The sequence below is a fragment of the Typopeltis vanoorti genome, chromosome 3 (genome assembly GCF_054136105.1).
Source record: "Typopeltis vanoorti isolate ZY-2024b chromosome 3, IOZ_Tvanoo_1.0, whole genome shotgun sequence".
NCBI lineage: Eukaryota > Metazoa > Arthropoda > Arachnida > Uropygi > Thelyphonidae > Typopeltis > Typopeltis vanoorti.
Genome location: NC_143551.1, coordinates 37,554,647 through 37,579,231, shown reverse-complemented (window position 1 = coordinate 37,579,231; position 24,585 = coordinate 37,554,647). Strand labels below are relative to the sequence as shown.

General features: G+C 36.0%; 1 protein-coding gene across 2 annotated transcripts in view; it reads left to right on the top strand.

Annotated features, from left to right (window-relative positions):
- Klp10A (kinesin-like protein 10A) overlaps nt 1-24,585 on the top strand; it is a 469,762-nt gene that overhangs the window by 83,304 nt on the left and 361,873 nt on the right. The gene's annotated exons all lie outside the window — the stretch shown is intronic.

The following is a 24,585-nucleotide window of genomic DNA, read 5'->3' as shown; positions in this document are numbered from 1 at the left end:
AAATTTTATATACTTGGTTTTAATCCTTTTTTTTCCCCAAGCAAGCAACCAAGTTTGCACCTGAAGTATATTCAGGTCTGTGGCAACTCATGGTAAAAGTGGAATAAGCTCTGATCCCTTGCCTAAGTATCCCATAATACAAAGCACATATCCTTACGGCTATGTATTATGGGAAGGGTCACTTCCCAGACTGGTTTCGACCTTTATTGAGGTGCTGTTTAAGTAAAGACCTCTCTAAAAATTAGGCGGTTCCCCCAGACCACTTCCTATGAGTGACTGAAGGATCGTCCTACTCAGCGGTGGCTCCACTCAGTGACAGACTCACCCCACCACCAAGCAGAGCCATAATCTTAGCGGTAGCTCCACTCAGAGACAGGTAAAACCTACCCCGAGCAGAGCCTCTCTCACATCTCAGGGAAAGCATCCACTTCTGCACAAAAGCACATCAGTGGGAGCCAGACCTAGAGGTGGTGATACCAAGGTTGAAGTAATGCAGAACTTGTATTTACCTATACGAGTTGCCACAAGGTGCTTTGACCTTATTAAATAAAAATCTCAAGATGAGAGAAAGATGTAGAAAGTTTTTTTTACTTTGGGTGTACTGTACATTAGAGATACCAAGAAATTTTATATACTTGGTTTTAATCTTTTTTTTCCCCAAGTAAGCAAGCAAGCCAAGTTTGCGCCTGAAGTATATTCAGATCTGAGGCAACTCGTGGTGAAGGTGGCATAAGCTCTGATCACTTGCCTAAGTGTCCCATAATACAAATCACATATCCTTATGGACATGTATAATACTATGTATTATGGGAAGGGTCATTACCCAGACCAGTTTCGACCTTTATTAAGGTCTTGTCAGTGGGGGAGGATTAAAACCAAGTATATTAAATTTCTTGGTATCTTTAACACACACACATATATATCCTTCCTAAAGAAAAACAGTGTTTATAATGCATATTTTCTATCACTTATGATAGAAAATGTGTGTGTGTTAAAGATACCAAGTATATTAAATTTCTTGGTATCTTTAACACACACACACACACACACACATATATATCCTTCCTAAAGAAAAACAGTGTTTATAATGCATATTTTCTATCACTTATGACTTGACGTGTTGTGAACATATACAGAAATACTTTTCTTAACTGTATTTCGGAAGGAAATCAGAACCACTGTACTTATTTTTATAAGTTTAATGAAGCTTGTGAAAATCACAGTGACTAAACTTAAATGAATTTAGTGATTGTAACCACATCATAAATATTTAATAAACACCTGTTTATTTTTAAAATGTTTATTCTGTTTTTCCCTCCCATGGGAAAAAAAAAAAAAAAATTAAAGAAAACGTCTTACTGTTCTTTATTCATACCATACATTCATGGATTGCTTATATTTTAATGTTTTATTAACACAAAGCTCCAGAGAAATTCAGAAGACTAATTGTAATGTGTGACTTTTTTAATACACTATATTAAAATAATATGGTTTTGCTTAGTTTTTTTTGTTGAAAATTTATTAAATTTAAAATATCAGCTGCTCAGTTATACATTTTGATTTACTTAATTATGAAATTGAGAAAAAAAGAGTTGCTTTAGAATTAGTCATAACTGGGAGGATGGAGGTGATCTCCATATAGCTTGCAAGGTAGAGAGCCTACTGATAAAATCCTTTTGGATTTTATCAGTAGGCTCTATATTGGCTGAAGCTTAATAGATATGATGATACAATGTAATTAGATCATTCCATCTGGAACACTGTATAGTTATATCTGTATGCAAGTTGATTTCTAGTTTAGGCTTTTTTAAAAAAAAAAAAAAAAGATAATCGAATTAAGACTATTTATAATAAATGCATTTCATCAATGAAATTTTACAGTACTTTAGGGGATATCTATCTGGATAAAGAAGGAATGATGATGGGCTGACAGTCTGTGACTTAGTTGAAAAAAACAGCAATCTTTATTCATTTAAAACAAAAAACTTATGCTGGTACAACACAACAAAAGTTTGTACCAGCTGGGGCATTTCTCTGTTCAACAAGGCCCCAGCTGTTTTTTTGTTTTTAATATCCTAAACTGGCATGGTATTCCCGAAATTCTTATGCTAATTCCACCTCTTTACACGACTGGTGGTTTGTACGTTAATGTAAAGTAATGACCGTTACCATCATTTTTGTTGACAATGAGTGTTCCAGTAAGTTCCCTGGTTCAATAAAGAAAATAGTGTGTGTGGGGGGGGGAGTTGGAGTGTTCTTGTTTTGGCATAACTTTTTTAAGTATGGAAGTTCAATAATGGATAGGTTCTTTTTGGGGGGCTTTTAACAAGTATATGAATAAATATGGCTGCCTCTCCTTGCACAAAATCTGGAGACTTATCATGAGAGGTTCAGTGGAACAAGCAAGATGCCATCACTGCCCACAGAGAGTGTTAGCTAGGAATAATAGGATCCCACTTTTACGCTTAATCTTTGTTTACTTTTCTACTGGTGTGCTTACTGTGCCAGAGTAGTGTGTGTGTGTGTGTGTGTGTGTGTGTGTGTCTTTCTTTGTGACCATGGAAATACTGTCCTAATAATTCAACCACTAAAGAAAGTTAATTATCCCCAAATGTGCATTTTCTCCTCTAAACAACATAAGTGGAACTTGTGCAGCTATATAACAAGAATTTCAGGAATACCATGCCAGTTTAATTGGTATTAGTAAAGTATTACTGAGGATCTTCTGAATAATGAGAGAAACATATATATATAAATAGAGATAAGTCTTATGTTGATGGTGCTCGTCTTCATTTCTGCTGATGTTGAGTTTGAGATTTGTTCTACTAACTGTCTCTTTGCTGTTTATCCCAGTTCACTGCAAAAAAAAAAAAACAGCTGGGGCCTTGTTGAACAGAGCAATGCCCCAGCTGGTACAAACTTTCGTTGTGTTGTACCAGTATAAGTTTTTGGTTTTAAATTAATAAAGACTAAATATATGAAGAGCCAAAGGCTTCAATTCGGCGACGTAAAATTATTTAAATTAAGGGATATTACATCCCACATTGTTTCACAGCCAAAAAAGAAACTCGAGTTTCATGAGTTACTATGAGTTTCATGCCGAATATAGAAACTATATAAAGTTCGGCGAGTTCAAGCATAAGCAAATACCTGGATAGTGCAACACTGAGGCAACTCATAGTAAGGGTGGAGCAAGCTCCGATCGCTATTCTTGGTATTTACCCATAATGTGAAACCCAGCTCGTAGAAGCTGTATTACTGTTCTACATTATGAGAGAAGGTCACTACCCAGACTGGTTTCAACCTTTATTGAGGTCTCATCAGTGAGTAGCTAGACCTAGATAATACCAAGTTTGTGGCGAACAGAGCTTTTTACGTTGCCGAATTGAAGCCTTTGGCTCTTCGTATATTTTCGTTTATTTAATTTCGTTAATTTAAATAATAAAGACTACTTTTTATTTATTATTATTTTTTTTTTTTTAGCTAAGTCACAGATTGTCAGCCCATCTTCATTCCTTCATTATCCAGATAGATATCCCCTAAAGTACTGTAACATTTCATTGATGAAATCCATTTATTATAAATAGTCTTAATTCAATGATTTATCTCTTAAAGGAAAAAAATAAAGCCTGAAACTGAACTAGAAATGATTAGAATATAGCTGCACAAGTGCCACTTATGTTGTTTAGAGGAGAAAATGCACATTTGGGGATAATAATTAACTTTCTTTAATGGTTGAATTATTAGGTCAGTATTTCCATTGTCACTTAGGCATCTCTTATGGTCACAAAGACACATGTTACTTGGGCACAATAAGCATACTAGCAGGAAAGTAAACAAAGACTAAGTGTAAAAGTGGAATCCTATATTCTTAGCTAACACCTTTTGTGGATGGTGATGGTGTCTTGCTTGTTCCACTGAACCTCTCATGATAAGTCTCCCAGATTTTGGGCAAGAAGGAGAGGCAGCAATATTTATTCATATACTTGTTAAAAGTCTCTAAAAAAGAACTTGTACATTATTGATCTTCCACACTTGAAAAAATTATGCCAAAACAAGAATTGTTACCACTAAAGTGGATAAGGGCAGTGCTCTAGTAGTCCTTGAGCACTCTGAGTATAAAATGTTGATTTTACGCAAAGATCGATCTACATGCTGTTTAATTCATGCTGATCCCCCACCCCCATACATACACACAAAAAGTGTGTGTTTAAAAACTTAAATTGTGTATTCTGCTCCCTCCACCCTACCTCTATATTTATGAATTGCCAAAACTACATTAAGAAAACATATATGAACAGTGTTGTTTATTTTGCAAAACTTTGTAAACTGGCTAAACACAGCTCAAGTGCTATCTCATTATCGCTGCACTGTCTTTCATGTTAACAATTCTGTACACCTCAAAATCCAGCTTACCTAAAGGAATTATGTCAAACATAATCATTAGGGAAATGTCAGAGTAGATTATTACATGAGGATTTGCATGGTAAGCTCATCAAGGACATTGAGCACGGGCATTGACACCTTGAGCATATCATCAAACACTGACCAATATTTGCACAATAGCTGTCATACTTCACCTTAAATTCAGTTATCAACAATACTCTCTTGTGGTAACTGGCAACCTATTTCATTTATTCATTGCTCTTCAAGCAAAAAATCTACTCTCATGCCCTTGCTAATGATACTTTCTAATTTTCCAGTGATAGCTCCTAATCCCTATCCCGGTAGTCATGTAATGAAAATTTCTTCTGATCAGTGCCATAATTAGACTATAAATTAAAGATACCAAGAAATTATATTCTTGGTTTAGTCCTTTAACCAAGTATAAGCAAACTAATTTTGTACGGGAAGTTTCTTCACAACTGAATTACTTGTATATAGGGGCTAATGACTTCACGTCAGTTGCATTAGTATCCCATAATGACAACCCCCACATCCTTATGGGTGTGTATAAATGCTATGCATTATGGGAAGGGCCACTACTCAGACCAGTAGACCTTTATTGGAGTCTCATCAGTGGTAGCCAAACCCAGAAGGGGTACCATGGTTAAATTAGTTAATGCTTCTGGCAAGATGGACTCGACCTTTAGTTTTTTATCCTTTATCAGTTTCTGAAAGGAAAAAAAAAAAATTATGTTTGTTTAGTAAGCACTTAACTCTCCCATTGTGGGCTGATTAGCAGTGTATTTCATACTTATTGCACCGTGTGATTTTGGGGTATTTGTGTCTTGAAAACATGTTTGTCATATTCCACTGCCCTGGCAGATTAATAGGCTAGAGTGGATGGCTGCATTCACAAAAACGTTTGTGGCTGTTTCGCATAGGAAGGTTGAGATATAGTCTTCTCAATGAAGTTGTGCATTCCTCATGAAGCATTTGAACACCATGTGAATGCTATTTTGTATGATTTGCATTTTTTTGATGTTCGAGTCCACTGTGTATCCCCATCTTGGTGATCTGTACGTCACTAAAGGTCTGATCATGATTTTGTATTTCTGTGCCTAGCCTACTGCGTTGATAAAAAAATTGGTAAAGTTGTCCTTTTGCTTGTGAGCAGGTATAATCTATGTGGGATGCAAAGTGAAGTCCTTTGTCTAAATATATCTCTAAGTATTTGGCAACTAGTTGCCAGGGAATGCTTGCTTTTGAGGTGTGCTGTTTCCTCATGAAGAGGACAGCAACACTCTCGTTTGCATTGATATTGATGTATCATCTCCTGAATCACTGCTCTAATTCTGGGATAGCAGTCTGCAGCTTTTTTAGTTACAAATCTCAGCCTTAGAGATTGGGCCAGTATTGCAGTACTATCCACATAGAGCCACTGCTGTGTTGGCCATGCAGGAGATGCCAGCCATATAGATGGTGAATAGTAAAGATGACATTAGAAGCCCTGAGAAATCTGATTCCACATAGTTTCACACAAAGCTTCTGATCCTCAAGATAGGAACCAATTAGGTTGGTAAGGCCTAATGGGAGTTTGACTTCAGTTAGTTTATATTACTGTGCCTAGCCCTCTATGCCAGACTGTCAAATGTCTTTTTTTAACGTTGTTGCTATTTTCAAGTGTATCCTGCACTGATGTGTTCCAAAACTCACTGTTTCTTGCAGTGGAGTGATTCTCGTGGAAGCGAAACTGCTGATCGGGCATGAGGTTTTTTCCCCTTGCAATTTTTTGCAATCTTGTCAGCATCACTCATTCGGCAAGCTTTACAAGGTAGGAGAGAGTAGGCTAATTGGATGGTAGTTTTGAGTGAACTGCTTTTCTTTTCCCAGTTTCAGGATTAAGATTATGTCAGCTTTCTTGTGTGGTAGAATGTAGTGAAAGCTCAACATTGTATTAATAATTGCTATGAGGTGCATATTGGTTTTTGTGAGGTAGTTTGATGACCTTGTTGGAAATCCTGTCTAGGCCCATTGCTTTTCTGTTCTTTAGTTTCTTGACTATTTTTCATATTTCGGTGAGTGACGTTGGTTGGGTCACATTTGGGATATTTGTGCACTTCAGCATGCAGTGTATGCTGGTGTGAACTTTTATAACAAAATCTAGGTCTGCATGCATATAGTTTGGGCTGCTCTGTATTTTTTTTTTTTTTTTTTTTTTTTTTTTTTTTTTTTTTTTTAACTGAACAGTGAACTGTACTGTTTCATAATTGATTGGTGGATGGGATTTGCGGTCTGCTCCAAGAACTATTGTTGCCTTCCATAGTGAATGATCCTTGATGTTTAGAGACAGCAGTTTCATTTCCCACTATTGGTTCAAATGGTCCCTCGGTGCTTGTTGGACTGAATAGATGACTCAACAGAGCTATCTATTCAGTCCGACAGGATGCTGTCCCTGAAGGCCGACAAACTCTGATACTAGAACCTAGCTCTGTTCTCGCAAATAAGATAATTGATTTCTTCTGGGAGAGAGTCTATGTTTGAGCTTGATATTGTAGAGGTAGTGGCTTAGAGTGCTGTTATCTGTTTTTCCCAGGTTATTTATTGAAGTATTAATCATCTTTTTAAATTTGATAATTGGGACTGGGCCTATGAACTTGAGGAGTATGTTAATTAGCTTTCCTCAGTTGATTACTGATAGCTGGTCAGGAGTATTTTTCTGTTCTAACCCTGAATGAAGTAGTACTGGATTGTAGTTGGAACCGAGGTCCTCTACCACATTCAATCTGTATTGATGAGCACCATTTCTGAATATAGCATTGTCTATTGGGACATCCTGTCATTCTATAATGTGTGGGTTCTAGAGGCCACACAACCATGATATGCCTTGTAGCTGTGAAATCGTAGAGTATTTTACAATTTTAACTAATGGTTCAATTCCAGGCTGGGTGTTTGGCATTTAAGGTGTCTGCTATTAACACTGCTCTGTTCATGTCTAGTATCTCCACTAAATCAGTTTCAAGTAACCATTTGCTGGTAGAGTGTACATAGAGTACATTTCCTGGCTACCTGCATTGGCTCTCTGGATTTCCACTACTGTGATCGCAGTGTTAGTGGTTGAAGATTTCTTGATTTTGTTCATGCCCAGTGTTGCATTTGATAAAGATTTCCATTCTGCCTCCCCTGACATTGGGCCTGTCATAGGAATATAAAACAGTTTCTGAGCTTTGGATTGTCAGCTGGATGGAGATGAGTTTTGTTTACCAGGATTAGGCCGGCATTCTGAATTCTTGAAACTCATTCATTTTGTTCCATAGGTCATGGACATTCTAGAAAATTATCTCACTGGAATAACTTCTACAATCGTTAACTATCATTGATTATTGGGAGAAATGCTTGCATTTGTCTCACAAGCAAGTTTGTGGCTTCTTGACTGGAGGTTGGCTTTGTTATGTCTAATAGCCATGTCTGCCAGAATGGCTGCAATTTTTGGCAGTTTTTCAAACTCCTTGGGTTGCTAAGGTTCTGCTTAGCAACCCAAGTTCTGCCACCCCTTGCACGTATGAGTCATTTGCATGTGCACATTTTTGTGCATCTTAGAATTTTTTTAGGATTGAATATGGTAGGTTTTTTCTCTGTTTTGTTGTTAGGCTAGACCTGAGTGAGTTGGTTTCAATTATTTGCCATTTCTTCAAGTTTTCTTCGAAGGTAGCATCCTTGTTCTCTCTGGGCAAATGTTAAGTTAGGTTGAACATGTATGCACAATTGGGGACAACTGTCCTTTAACTTGTTATTTATCGCCGTTATTAATTTGGATGTGCTTGTCGGTGTGTCACAGGTCACTTTCATGTGACGTGGAAAGTTTGTTCTGTCCTTTCTTTTATTTATGGGGTCTGAAATGATGGAATCTGATATTTTTGGGATCGAAGTTGCATTTTCCTGCTAATTTGCTGATGTCTTCTTTTAATGATTTACCATTTTCCATTGGAAAGTTCAAAATAACACCATTGGGTTTCCTGTTTTCGCTCTCGATCAACTTGTGTACATTTGATGCGATTAGATTGCGGAGTTCATTTGTGGGCAAGGGTGCACTTGCAGTGGGGGCAGTGACTTTAGAGTAGCTAAAGCCTAGTTTTCAGTGTTCAGATTTTGGAAGAGAAGGTATTGATCATAGTATTAAGATGTTGTTTAAGGTTTTTGCATTTGTCTAAGTTCAAAAGCTATTTTAGAGAAGGGAGGCACAGCGAACAGAAAAAAGGCTGATTGAGATCAATAAACAGTTTGTGTGCTGATTCATCTATTTTTGCGCAGGAAGCATGTAGTTAGTGGCAACAGAAATTGCACAATATATCCCCCCCCCGTAACTTCAGTATTACAGCTGCAGCACTTCATATTGTCACTGATGGTGCTAGGCTGACGACACTCTAGGAACTCTTTCGTCATTGGTCTTTATTGCCACCATCTTTACTTCATACAGTAGGCATAGCAGGTGCTTTCATGTGGTTTTTTAATTTTAAGGATAACTGATTTGATGGTTGGTACTTACAGGTTGTGCAGAAGTAATCGGCTCCTTAGTACCCTCTGTTGGTTTTCCATTTACTGATTATTTTGTACAAGAAATGCTGACAATAACGATAAAATGGGAGAGAACAAGTTTAATGTCCAAGTTAAAGCACAAAAGCGCACAAGTTTAAAGTTTTTGTGGCTGAATTGTTGGAAACCATCACGTCTGTAGGTTCTTCTATGACCTGTCCTATTCTGTTGTTGGCTTGGTGTTAGGCATATTAGGAGATGGATTGGGTGCTGCATTTAGGAAATGGCTCAGCCATTTCTTCTCTAGGACCATAGTCTGCTCATGTATCTTGAGAACCTGTTCACAGTCCAGGTGTTTCCAGTTCTGATCTATCATTTACACCCACTTTCTCAGTAATAGTTAAAGGGCTGGAAAAAAAAAGGATACTTACCTATATCCAAAGGCTGGAGAGTTGAAATGTTGAATCACAATCGAAAATCCAAAAACTAATCCAAGAGAGAGACTGATACCAAGGTTGAAGTTATGCAGAAGTCATATATTTTCCATATACAACTAGTGAAAAGATGTATCACCTTATTATTAAATTACTTAGGATCAGAGATAGATATTGAAAATTTTTTTTTTTTTTTTCCCCACTTGGTTGGATTATAAATTAAAGATTCCAAGAAATTATTTTGATGTGGAGTCATTCACTTCCATATACAAGTAGTTCAGTCATGAAGAAACGTCATGCAAACTTTGTTTGTTTGCACTTGTATATACAATGCTATAATTACCTTTTAAATAACTTACGTGTCTATCATACTCCCCTTTTCTGCCTATCTAGGAATCTTCAACCTGTTATCATAAGGAGTATTCTGTAGACTTCCCACTTCCTTGGTTATTGGCCTCTGGATCCTCTCCACCTCTACCTCATCCCTAAGAAATCCAGGTGACTAAATCTGCACCAGATGACTAGATCCCAGATTCATAGCTGCATCAATTTCCTACACTCCTAGTTTGCTCAGCATAGTATACAGTCTTATGAAACTAACAGTTTGCTCCTTGTACATGTACTGTTATTATTTTAATCATATTGCATGATTTTTATCACGTTAATGCTTTATATTATAAATAATCCCAAGAGAAAAAATACATTTATTAAACTTACTAATATTTCACTGGTTTTCTACTCAGCATCTTCAGATCACAACAATAAGTGTGACAAGCACACATCGCTGAAACTAAATAATTGTGAAAAACAGTTTAAATTATAAGTGAAAAAGAACTAATGTCTATACATGCCACCCTCTATGGGCAGATAACCAGAAATTTATTTTGGAGAAGTCAGTCTATTAGGTCCTGGTAGATTGACTTCTATCAGGTTAGAAGATGACAGTCTCAAAGATCTTCATTGTTTTTGCCAGAGAACCAGGGCAAAAAGTCAGCTACTGGAACAAATCCTAAAACATACCCCAACTTAACATCACCAGAGTTCAATATCAGTACTATCAACATAAGATGCCTGAATGGCAAAGAAATGCAGCTAGCTGAGGTATTGGATAGGTACCAGATCAATATAAAAGGTGTGACTAAAACAAAAAAGGCAAAAACTGGTGAGATCTTTCTGAGCAATAAATACAAAATGTTATATTCAGGCAATGACATTCAAGGAAAAGGAGTAGCCATAGCATTCAACACTAAATACAAGGGTAATCTTCTTGAATGGCAGGCAATCTCAAGTAGAGTGATGTGGGCAAATATCAGAATAGGGAACTGGACAATAAGACTTATTTGTGCCTATGGTGCCACAGAAGGTTGTAATAAGATAGAAATGGAGGAATTTTTTGAGTCTTTAAAGAAAGCAACAGACACAATGAAAAAGGAAATGTTGGTCCTTGGGGATCTAAATAGCATAGTGAGAAATGATTGTCAGACATACAAAAATATTTTGGGAAAATTTGGAGAAAAGAGCAGAGCTAATAAAAATGGCAAATACCTGTTGGATTTCTACTCAGGACAAGGACTGGTTATTACTGACACAATGTTCTGACATAAAAATGTGCACAATTTCACATGGAGATAAGATGCAAGGAATAAGAAAAGTCTCATTGACTATTGTTGGATCCTACTTCTTCTCAATCTATACTTTGGATCCGACTTGTTAGTCACTACGATGTTCTTAAACAAAAAATAGTTGTTAGTCAATTTCTAATACAAATATAGAGAAAATTTATATTTATTGACTGCACCACTCTATATCTGAATTAGTTCAAGAATTGAAAATCAACCTTCAACTATTTCTCCTTAATATGTTATTAATATATATACAGGCCGAGTATATTTGACTTACTTAATTCATCCACTTTGGTTTGAATATTTTATGAATGGTGCAGTAAAAGAGATTCAGGCAAAATACAACTTTTCATTAACAAAAACAAACATTTAATTTAAAAATCACAAATTTTACACTTAACTTCAATTCAGTAATTAAGATATCACAAACATTTTAGCTTCTCTGATAAGTACAATCATTCAAACTCAGACAATGGTAAATCTGTTATCTCTAGTACAGTCTTCTCACAGTTCCTTTTAACTATTTAATAAAGTTCCTTAATGATCATTCACATCAATATCTCATAGTTCTTTAAGTTTCAAATACAATAAAATTGCAGTAAGACTTCTTCACAAACAAACACTTTTAAATTTACACTTCAGCTAGTCTCTGCAATAGTTACTATTAATATAAAGAAATTCTAGGAAGAAATACACTCACATCTCTGTATAGGGATATTAATAGTTGAAATATTCATACTGATAATCTTCTTTCTTCATCTACTTATGTGCAAACACTTTTTATAACTGTAAATACTTTAAATATTAAACGGCACTCCTTAAAATAAATCTTCTAGGCAATAACTGAATTAATCATCAGTCACAATGCATATAAACAAAAGTTCTTGCATGAAATACTACTGATCACTTATGAATTAAGGCAATACACAATAATTCCTTAACTTGAGGTTTTATATGCACAGCTGTTCATTCTTCCTGCATTCATTTAATTCTTTAGGCAATATATTTCTAAGCACAGCTAATGATAAACTTAAATTTTACAACCTCTTCTATTCGCTAATAATTCTGTGCTTTGCATCAAGGTTCTGTGTGTCCTTGAAAGGTCTGCCCTGAATTTAAATCTCAAGTATTTCTAGTCTATTTAGTAGTCACTCAGCTGTCTTCCGTAGCTATAATTGTTATTCTACAACTTATTAGCTAACTGCTTCTCGACTAGTAGACTTTAATTAGCTGCTTGAGTGACTTGCCGACTCGCTGTTATCACATTCTGATTCTCGAATGCCGAATGCTCCGATTCCAACCTAATGCCAATCCTATCTCTCTCTGTTTCCTCCTTCTTTCTATTTTCAGTGTTCCTCGCTTATATATATCCGTTTTTCCCGCCTAAATTCTTCTCGTGATCTCCTTAACTAAAACTTTTTTCAATAAACCTTTTCTTCACGTGGTGTTCCAAACTCGTGCAAGCTATCTAACATATGTCTCCATGACAACAAAACAAAACATAATAAAATTGAACTATTGCATAACGTTAAACTTGTACAAATAGGAATAAATAGAGAATATTTACATTTCAATTAATGTGCAGTTAAATTATCAAATACAAATTCCTATAATAGCTTAATAATATTTAATACAGTCTTAAAATAAGTTATTTACATTAAATAATATTTACAAGTCTAGCCTTTGTGATGGAAGATCATGTTGGATTCTGAAGCAAATAATAATTACTCCAATCTCTATATTATCAGAATCCAACACTATGTTATTGTTGATAATGATATTTTCTCACTGATGCAGGACACTAGAGTGTGCAGAGGATTTGAAATTGGAAGTGATCACCATTTAGTCTTGAGCAGGATAAAATTGAATTTCATACTGAAAAGAAGAACACTTAAGAAAGTTTTAAAGGGAATAAAAGTTGAACAGCTCTCAGATGTGAATTGTCGACTAAAATACACAAACATTATTCAAGAAAAAATGGAAGAGTTGGAGAATAGGAACCAAACCTCGGAGATTCAGTGCATTCCCTGAAGAAAACAATGATTGATTCAGCCAGAGAGGCATATGGTGAGTTTGTATACAAGGATAGAAAAATCAGAATTCCATGACACAGGAAGTTAAAGAGGCAGTGAAGGAAAAAAAGAAAGCATATCAAAAGTTCTTGGCAAATAAATCAGCTTGTGCTCTTAGAGAATACAGAGACAAATGTAAGAAAGTTGTGAAACTAGTTAAACGTTATGGGAAGTCTTTGGTAAGAACATGGAAAATAAATATCAAGAAGGTGACAAGATATTCTGGAAGTTATTGAAGAAACTCAGAAATTAAGGAAAGAATGCTGTAAAAGGAATTAGAGATGATAAAGATGACATGAAAACTGGACAAAAAAGATATCCTTGATGTATGGAGTAGTTACTTTGAAAAATTGCTAAATGAAACAAGCAATGATGGCACAGTGGTAAAAAAACACTTAACAGGCATGCAGTCAGGAATACATATCCATACTTGAAGTGAAAACGTCATCAAATGCCTGAAATGTGAAAAGGCAGCAGGAGTAGTGTTGTGTCACTTTCTTCCTTATCCAACTATTTTAGCTTTTTATGCTATATCTCTGTAATACATTATCGGGTACCACGTGGTACCTCTGAGGGACAATGGAATTTCCTCGAGATCAAGGCAGTATCAGAGTGTCTGAGATTTACCCCTCGTAAAACGCCAAGAAATTTGTTTCGCTGCACCACTTAGCGCTATTAGATTATTAATATTAACAACCAAGAGGTAATCTCAGGACAGTACTTAATGATACCTATCAACTCTGCAGACGTGGCCAAAATATACCCTTTTCTAATATCCCGCATAGATTCGCAATTATAATTTATAAGCGGTGCATCGGATTCCAGAAATCACAGAAAGTCTTTGCTAGAATCAAAAGCAAGGTTTATTAATTCTCAAAAGTAGATATACTTAATAACATTAATTCAAATCCCATCTTAAGGGAGATCCATACAAAGCATAAAACATTCAAACACTACTCTTCTACTTATAACATATTATGTAGCAGCTATCTAAAGTAAGAACTATATTAACACTCTCTCTAATGCATTATTATGTATTATTATCACAGTTATTCCAAAACTCCGTAGCTCTGTCAGACTATTCAACATAACATTCATATCTTTCACAATCTCTTTATAATTTGTCTATTCTTCACTCTAAACATATCCTTAATTTCATTCAATATAAAAGCGAACTTAAACACATCGACAGATAAGATTAAATTCAATATCCCTCTAAAGTGATAGCAATATAATCCTATCCTATATCATTAATGTTCCTTTTCCATACATATTAACGTGGCACAAATCTTTCATTCATATTCTGTGAAACACAAACAAAGTTTACTTATCTTCCCTTTTCGGTTCTTTAGTGCTTCATAGGTTCACAGGAAACTGGCCTTCTGTGGACAGCCAGACTTGCTTCTTTTTGCGGAGAATATGGCCGCCGAGACCCGTAGCTGCCTATCGGGATCCCTCCGATACCGAGGCACTCTCACCCTACGCCACCACGAGAGAGAGAGGAACACACAGGAGATCCAGGAACAAAAAGCCTTCTTACTGGGTCGCATGACCCTTATATTTCCCTCTTTCCTTCTCGGCGATTCTCGCCCTTTTTGATGTCCAGCCAACTCTCACGTGCTATTACGTCACGGCGTCCATATCTCTCCCCCGCTATCGCACATACGCTGACGTCACGTTGTTTGCTTGGGGCGAGCCGCTCCCTCGCGTTACGGTTCCCTGACCTTTGGACTTCACTCCCCCCCACTGTTGAATTTGTGCTTACATTCTATAATTCTTTTATACATGTTATTTTATAATGCTCTGCTAATGTTTTACACTTTCAATATTAATTTAATTTCATTCGCGAGTGGCACAAAATACATACTTATTTAACCTCTTATAATAGAACATGCTTGATATATATATACACATAGTACTTATTTTACACTTAGAGGCAATTTAGTGTATTTATCTCCCTTTTTTATTTGGAAAAGCATGTTAGATTGTGATAAGATAGGAGTTCATAAAATTCCACTCTATCACAATCCAACAGTAGATAATATTAGACCAGAAATGCTCAAGTAAAGAGGTATAAAAGGTCTTACAGTGGCTGCAGTGCATAGTTCAGAAGGCCTGGACAGAGAGACGAATTCCAGATGATTGGAGTAGAGCTCTCGTAGTACCAATATATAAAAAGGGAAATAAACTGAATGTGAGAATTACAGAGGTATATCCCTATTGAGTATTCCTGGTAAGATTTGCACAAGTATTCTTGAAAAACGGTTGAGAAGGATTATGGAAGAAAAGCTTGGTGAAGAACAAGCTGGATTCAGGCCAAATAAAGGCTGTCTGGATGAGATTATTTTTACTTTATGACAAATAGTTGAGAAGTCATGGGAATATAACAAAGATCTGTATTTAAGTTTTGTAGATCTGGAAAAGGCATATGACAAGGTGCCAAGAAAGAAGCTATTCGAAACGCTACAGTTATATGGTGGGGCATTATATCACACAATACTTAGTCTTTATTTGAGTTGTAAGTCAGCAATTAGAATTGAAGTACAGGAAAATGGTTTAAAGTTAAATCTTGTGTCAGACAAGGATGTGCATTATCCCTTTTGTTATTCATTATCTCTATGGATCACGTTATGAAGGAAAGTGGTATTAAACCTGTTATCAAAATTGGAGATGTTAATCTCGGCTCTTTGCTTTATGCGAACGATGTTATACTTCTAAATAAATCTGTTACAAGTCTGCAAGATTCCCTGACTAAATTGAATAACTGTTGTAATAGATGTGGTATGAAGGGTCAGCAATAACAAGACAATGAAAATAGGCAGAAGCAATGAAATTATCAACTGCATTGTGAATGGAGAACCTATAGAACAAGTAAAACATTTCAGCTAATTAGCTGAAATGTTTTACTTGTGAAATGATTTTTAGGCAAGATGGTAAATTAAATATAGAAATAGACAACAGAATCAACAAAGCTGGTATGGTAAGAAATCAACTGAATAAATTAATATAGAATAAGAGAGAAATTAGTCAAAACACTAAATTAGTATGCAAGTTCAAACCAATTTTAACTCATGGATCTGAGAACTGGGTCAGAAGTAAGACACTTAATCAAAGACTAGCGACCACAGATATGAGGGTCCTGAGGATATTAGGAAAGAACTCGACATTGTCAGCATCATCTGAGGTGGTATGGTTACTTAAACAGAATGTGAGAGGAAAGATTAGCAAAACAAGTGTTCTCTGCCAGGTTGACAGGAAAACGACCCAGAGGAAGACCAAGATATAAGTGGATTGATATGGTAAAAAGTGCTTTATAAGATAAAAATATAAGATCTAATAATGTTGGAGTCTTGACAGGTAACAGACTGATTTGGAGGAAAATTGTAGATAGGAAGTTAGTAATGATGTAAATATTTCATGTAGTACTATAATATCCTGTATGCCCCTTGAGGGTACATGGCAGGAATTTTATGATGATGATCTTTGTCAAATTAATGCACCCATACTTGTTAGGATTGGGCAAGTGATTCTAGCTGATGTTGATTCTGAAAATAGTCTCTCAGACTATGACTTCTATGCAATATAGATGTTCTCCTCCATCTAATTCTATTTGAATAACTAACCAGAGCATTGTCTGCCAATCCCAACTTGCTGTTCAGATGATCATGGATATAAATTTTGTGTTTTTCAAGGTGGATGTTAACTGGTCAGTCTGTCCAAAGTAGGCTACATGCAAGCACATGAAACTTTATACACTTTAGGATGTTCAAAAAGGATGCAGTTGATCTTTAGGAGAATATATGAAGGTAGCTAGCTGAATTAAAGGCTTGAAAGTGGCTTGGAGATCAGATCTGAAGCGAACTTTGGCTATTTTTTTTCTGATGTACCTGTAATATATGCGATGGGAATGTGTTATTGTAATCCTGTGTATTAGTTGGAGAGATCGCAGGAGGGGGGGGGTGCATGCAGTATTTTATCTCTTTTATATGGATTGTTGCAATTGGATAAAAAGGTGTTGCAAGAGTTCCTGAGCTCAGTTTCATGGGCTGTGTAATTTTAACAAATAGTTCTGGCTTTGTGAGTAACAGTTTTTGAGGATACTATACTGTTGTGATTGCTTAATATGAATATAACTTCTACTCATGAGTGGGTTTTTGTAAATGGAAAAGTATAAGCCATTAGGAAGTCATGTCACTAGTGTATCTAGAAAGGGAAGACAACTGTTACTTTCTTTTTCTGTGGTGATGTTTATTTTAGGATGATGTCTGTTAAGATGCATTAAAAATGTATCCAGTATGTCTAAACCATGAGGTTAGATAGCAAACACATCATTAACATAGTGCAGCTGAACTATTGGTTAAGTGTGGCAGTATTGAGTGCTTTGGCCAAATCTTCCATATAGAAGTTATCTGGGGTGGGAGGAAGGAAAATGGACCCCACTGCAGTCACATCCAGCTGTTTGTATGTTTTTCCTTTCCATAAGAAATAACCTGAATACATGGTGAATCTGAATAATTCAGTTATGTCAGGAAAAAGTGACTTAATGAGGTCAAGGGTCTCTGTCAAAGGTACATTAGTGAATAGTGAACAATATCAAAACTGACCATGATGTTAAGAGATTGTTTTTAATGTTTTAAAATGTAGATACTTTTTAATAAATAGGGAAAGTTGCTTGTTGGTGGGGGGATTAGGGTTTTGGATAAATGTTTGGCCAGTTTGTAGATGGGGCTGTGTATGCTATCTACTATTGGATAGGGGAGGTATTAGGTTTGTGAATTTTAGGGATCCATTTACAAAATTCTAAAGAAATATGACCTTACAACCAGTTACAGACTACCATAAGAAATTGGCATCTGTTATCTGTTCTACCAAAGACCAGCCATATCCTCTAGACCTACCAGGAATATACCAGATCCTTGCAGTTGTTGTAAACTGTCTTACTATGGCCAAACAGGCAGGACAACCAATATCAGGATATTCGAACACAAGGACTGCATCCGGTTCCACCAATACAGCCACTCAGGACTTGCTGAACATGCTTTGGATACCCACTACAGGATATGCTGGTAGAAGGCCACTCTATTACACTGCAGCAATTATAAGTATTGAAAGACTATTCATCAAATCTTCCTCAGCTTTAAAAAAACTTTCCAAACAAATTTCGGTGCATGAAACTGCCCCATATTTGATAAGCATACATTTTAAGAATGTCAGCCCAATGGCCAAGACAACCCAATTTAACCCACTGGAGGGAGGGGGCGGGGGTTCAATATGTTGGAAACAACATTGAACTTTTTTGGGATTAGCTACAGCTTATATAACTAATTTCTTCACATACTGTGATTTTGCTTTCCTTACCTTATTGGTTATCCTTCATCCCTACGTTTTGTACTGCTAATATGCTTAATTGATCACTTTCTCTTTAAATTCTCTCTACATTTTTTCCCTGTAGCTCCAAGTAATAACGCTGCTCATCCATTGAATTTCCACAGGTAAATAGTCTATTACTACTTCCTTCAAACATTCCTTTACCATTTCTTATGTACTATGAGCATCCAACCTATGCAGTTTATGTCATGGCAATGATTCAAGCATTCTCTTGAATTTGTTGTAAGTATCAACTCTGATTCCTCCACACATTTTCATTAAAACCCCTGTTTTAATGAAAATTGCTTATGTTTAGGCACTCTCTTAGGTCAAGATTGCACAGTCTCTCACACCTGGCAACAATGTGATTGTCTTGGTTATAGACAGATCCTCAGATTTAGTTATTAGATCCATCGTTTAAATTTTTGGTACCTTCCATTACATGCTACCTCAGGTAAATTATTCCTTAGTAGTTGCATAAATGCAATTTTCTTCTTCTTCCAGTCCATGTTTCAATAGTTCAAGTCCCTCAGAATAATTGCTTTTCCTTCCCTCATTGACATTGATGTAACACCACCCACATCATCCTTTGCAACTCCTAACAGCAACCAACTATACATTTTGTCTGGTTATTCTCTCTCACTCCAATTGGTCTGAAATGATTGCTTTCACTAACTTCTGAACATTTACTAGATATGATTACTTGAGTTTGGGGAAAAACATCTGAAACCTTAAATGAAGAAAGGTTGCTGAATTTGATAGCATGAAATGATGAAATATTGCAGTATAAATTTTGGAGTGGTTACATAACAAAATCTAGATGGCTTATTTATCATAATCAGTTTCCATCAATTTCTTGATATATCCTTAAATGATGTTCATGCTACAATTATAACGATGTTCAGGACTCCAATATTGTCATGTCTAACATTTTGTTCTTCTGAGGCATTATTGACTGAATCAATCAACCCTAAACCTTGGTCGTCTTTTGGGTCTTTTTCTTGCTATCTTGAGATTAGACAATTGTTTTGCTAACCTTTCCTCTCCTATTCTACTTAAGTAACCATCCCCCCCCCCCTAGACTAGCCCTGCTTAGACATTCTTGAATGAAAACAATGTCAAGTTCCTTCCTAATAGCTTCATTTGTAATATGATTCTGCCAATTGATGCCATCTGTTCAGGCCCCTGATTTTTCTAAGAACTCTCATATCTGTGGTCTAATCTAATCTTTGATCAAGTGCTTTATTTCTAACCTAACACTCAGATCCGTAACTTAAAACTGGTGAAAACTGTCTTGTATACTGCTAGTTTGGTGTTTTGGTTAATTTCTCTCATATAAATTTATTCAGCTTGCTACCCACAATACCAGCTTTGCTTATTCTGTTGTCTATTTTTAGATTTAATTTGCCATCTTCACTTAAAACTGTGTCTAAAACCTGAAATATTTTGCTTGTTCCATAGGCTCTCCATTCAAAATTCAGTTGATGTGTTCAATAATTCTGTTTATTTTCATAGTTTTGGTTTTTTTATTGCTGAATTTCATGCCAAATTTATTACAACTTTATTGAATTTAGTTTGAGAATCCTAAAGACTTATACTAGATGTGTTTAGGAGTATAACATCATTTGCATAAAGCAAAGTACTAAGTTTGACATCTCCAATTCTAATATCAAGCCTAATGCCACTTTCTTTCTTAATGTTCATTCTTGTCATATCCATGATTTTACACCAAACCATCTTCCTGTATTTTTCTCAGTTAATGATGATTCATGATTCGGTTCATGATTTCTCAGTTAATTGTCATAAAGTGAAAACTGATCTTGACAACCTGCATGGGCTGAATCTAGCTTGTTCCTTTTCCAAGTTTCTCTTTCACAATATTTCTCAACCTACTTTCAGTTCTGCTTGCATAAACCTGGGATACTTACTAGAGAAATTCCTCTGTAATTCTCATATTCAGCTTTATTTCCCTTTTTTTTTTTTTTTTTTTTTTAAAGATGTGTACTATGAAAGCTCTACTCCAATTGTCTGGAATTTTGACCAGTCTCTGAATACCACCATATTTGAGCATTTCTAGTCGAATATCATCTACTCCAAGTGCATTTTCACATTTCAAGTTTTTGATAGCTTTCTACCACAAGTATCTATCTATATATATATATATATATATATATATATATATTCCTCTTGAAAATTTTCTGCTATGGTTCTGTCACTGATTATTTTATTTAAGTCTTTCAGAATAATTATTCCATACATCTAGAACATCTTCAGTTTTATATCACCTTTATCATCTTTGATTCCTTTTACAGTATTCTAAGCTTTTTCAATGGCTTCCAGAACATTTTGCTGCCTTCCTGATATTTTCCTTCTATATTCTTACCAAAGTCTTCCCATTGTTTTTGTTTAGCTACTTTCACACATAGCTTAGCTCTCTTACATTTTTCTCTGTATTCTTCTAGAACATATTTGCTAGGAAATGTCAGCATGCTTTTTTCTTTTTCAGGACTGCTTCTTTAACATCTTGTGTCCACCATGGTGTTCTTATTTTTCTATCCTTGCAGACAACTTCACCACTTACCTGTGGCAAACTGTGTAGTCTCAGTGGCAAACTCTGAAGAGTTTGCCACTGAGACTACAAGGTTTGGTTCTTGTTTTCAATTTGTTTCATTTTTTCTTCAATAATGTTTGTATAATCAATTCTACAATTTACCTGTAAAAGCTGCTCAACTTTAATTCTTTAAAACTTTCTTATATACTGTTCTTATCATTTTAATATCCATTTTTATCCAGCTTAGTACTAAGTAATGGTCACTTCTATTTTCAAATCGTCTGTACATTCTTGTATCCTAAACCAGCATGAAGATATCATTATCAACAATAACATAGTCCATGAGGCTCTTCTTATTTCTCGTGTATTCTCTCCACGTGAACTTGTGCACATCTTTATCTTGGAACATGGTGTTAGTAATGACTAGTCCATATCCTGAGCAGAAATCCAGCAAATACTTACCATTATTATTAGCCTTGTCCATTTCTCTCCAAATTTTTCCACAACATTTCACAGACAATTACAAACATTGGATGTTTGTGATTGTATGTGAAATTACTAGTGATGTTGGTTGGCAGTAGATGGTGTTGGTGTAGATGATGAAGGTAGTAGCGGGTGGAGATGGAGAGTTGTAGAGTAGGTACCCTCCCTCGATGAGTCTTTGAACTCCCTGGAGTTGTCACGTAATAATAATAATAATTTCTATATGTCTGGTGGGATTCACTTCCTACTCTGCTGTTTAGATCTACAACATGGACCTACTTTTTCCATTTTCTTTATGCCAGCTGCCTGTTCTAATGAAATAATGGCAAAAAAAAATTCTTCCACTTCTTCCTTAGAATATCCTTCTGTGGAACCATAGGCATAAATAAGTTTGATTGTTCATTTTCCCACTCTTCTTGATGCATTCATTCTATACTTATTTAGTAGGATCTCACCTGTTTTTGTTTTCTTTGTTTCAGTAATGCCAATTATGTCCAGGTAGTACTTTTCCAATTCTTCTGCAAGTTTGATTTCCGTTCTATTAATTCTCCTTATATTGATGGTTCCTATTTTATCTTCAGTTCTTCTGACGTTGAGTTTATTCTTCTTCTGGATGTTGAGGTGGAGCTTGTTTCAGTAGTTGACTTTTTATTCTTTTCACCAATGACTTTACAATATCTTATTTAATTTTCTATTGATCCCATGCACAAGAGATGAAAGGACCTATAAGCACATCAGTGCTGTGTCTGATGCAGGTGACGACTGAGATAGAAGTTTAATAACATTCGCTTTTTTAAGGAATTTTTTAAGGATGGAGGTAGATGAAAAAGGAAATGGAGAAGTAGGTGTTGCATGTTTGCAGTTGCACCATAAAGGAATACTGGCAGCTGCTGCTCTTGTATTAACAGGTGCAACAAGAAGGTTGAGGATGAAAAATGACGGTTGCTACTTCACTGGAGCAATGGCCATTGAAATACCTCGAACAGACGCCATACCAAAACATTGCATTTGTGATATAGAATTTGAAGTCATTCTGTAAGAGTGGGATCATCTATTAATAAATAATTTATATACAGGAGAAAGAGAGTAGGTGATTGGACAGAGCCCTGAGGTATTTCTGCACCAGTGATGAAGCTCGAAGAAGAGACATCCACCATGACATGTAGTGAATGCCCAAACAGGAATTTGGAAAATCAGTTACAGAGAATAGCAGGTAGACCAAAGAATGGCAATTTGTTTAGCAGACCTTGATGCCAGACATGGTCCAAGCTCTGGAAATGTTGAGAGCGACAGTACAATTTTTTTTGAATCAAAGAACATGTCTAGTGGTGGACTGTGTAATCTAAGAGGTTGGCTGTCAATCTTGAATGATGAAATCCATACTTTTGGTCACTGATTAATTGGTGCGTTTCTATGTCATGGAGAATTTGGCCGTTGATAATTTCCTCAATTATTTTAGAGAGGACTATGATGGCATGGTTGGTAGTTTGATGGTAGTCTCTCTCCCCTTATTTGGAATAGGTTGGATATGTGATTGCTTCTACACATTGGAATAAGTACCAGCTAGCAGAAATGATACTGGACTGGTGTTAGCTCTGGAGCACAATATTTGAGAACAATTGGAGAAATTCCATAATGACCAGAAGGCTTTTTAGTGTCCAAGTTTAGTCATTTTTTATGTCTTTTTTTTGTCTAAAAGCTACAGGAAGCATGTAATGCTCATATTCTAGTATGGTAGGAGGAGATTATCTATGCAGGAGTTTGAAGAAAAGAGTAGTGCTAGGAGATCTGCTTTATTCTTTGAAGTAAATGTGGTGCTATCAGGATGAGAGGTGGAAGTGCATTAGAGTAGAAGATGTGTCTAGTATCCCTAGCAAGGAACTAGAAGGAACAGCTTACATTTGGATAAGTGGCAAGTTTCCTGCTGTTAGGCAGTGAATGAAACTGGAGTTCTTTGTGAGCCACCTGAGGTAAGCTGAGTTTTTTCCTTTAATTGCTTTGATACACTCTCTGAACTAGGGTGAAATCAGGTGGAGATGGTAGAATGGGGAATGAGGGACTTCACACCAGTGAGGATAATTTCTGTGACTCATTCAGAGCAGGTGTCAGGATTGATAGTCAGACCAAGGAAAGAAGTAATAGAAATTCTGAGGTCATCCCATTTGGCATGGAGTGCCAGAGGATGTAAGGTTGGGAGCAGTTTGAGGAAGGACATTCTATAAGAGAGGAGATGCAATTCAGACCACAAGATTGTGGTCTGAATTGCTCAGAGGAGAGCTGATTTTTACAGTGTATTTGGAAGGAAACTGATTAAAAAGAGATTCAGAATAATAGCAAAGGGAAGATGGTTATTATCAGGGATTTGTGTAGGTAGATGTACGATTTGCATTAAGTCATTACTTATGACAAAATTTCTGCCTCATGTTCAACAGTTTAGTTGGTGGTTTGGAAAAGGGGGAACCAGTTTGGAATTGTGGACATCGAGGTCACCTAGGAAGATAATCTCACTGTTTGGATAGTCAGGTCAAGTTTCATGGAACGGAATGTTGAAGAGGTCTGAGTGGTTATCAGAGTTTGAAGAACAGTAAATGCAGTAGATGAATATTACTAAATAGGGCAAGGAAAAAACCTTGAGCCAGAGGAGGTCAAAAGCAAGGGATTCTAAATTAGCCACTTTGGCATGCAATGTCTGATCTCACAATGGTGCATTCTCCCTTGTGACAAAAGAATTGTTAAGTGTGTAATTTGGACAGCAGCAGTGGTGGTGGTGGGGGGGGGTGTACAGTAGTGGATGTAGATGCTGCATACACTACCTGATCACAGTGTCAAATCTTACACGATTGGAATAGAGCTGTCATGGCACCAGTTTGTAGAAAACAAATGAAATGATCTGAGAGCTACAGGAATTTCTTTAAGGAGTGCTTCAAAAAGTATTTATGAAAGCATGCTCTCAAATAAGCAAAAAAAAAATTGAATGGAAAATTGACAAATAATCTGGATTTAAACTTAACTAGAGTTGCCTAGATTTTTACTTCAGAATAAATATTCAAGAAATGGAATATAATAAGTATCTCTAGCCTTATTATATTCAACATCTTGCATGATAGAAATCCTACTAAATAATTGAACCATTCTTAATT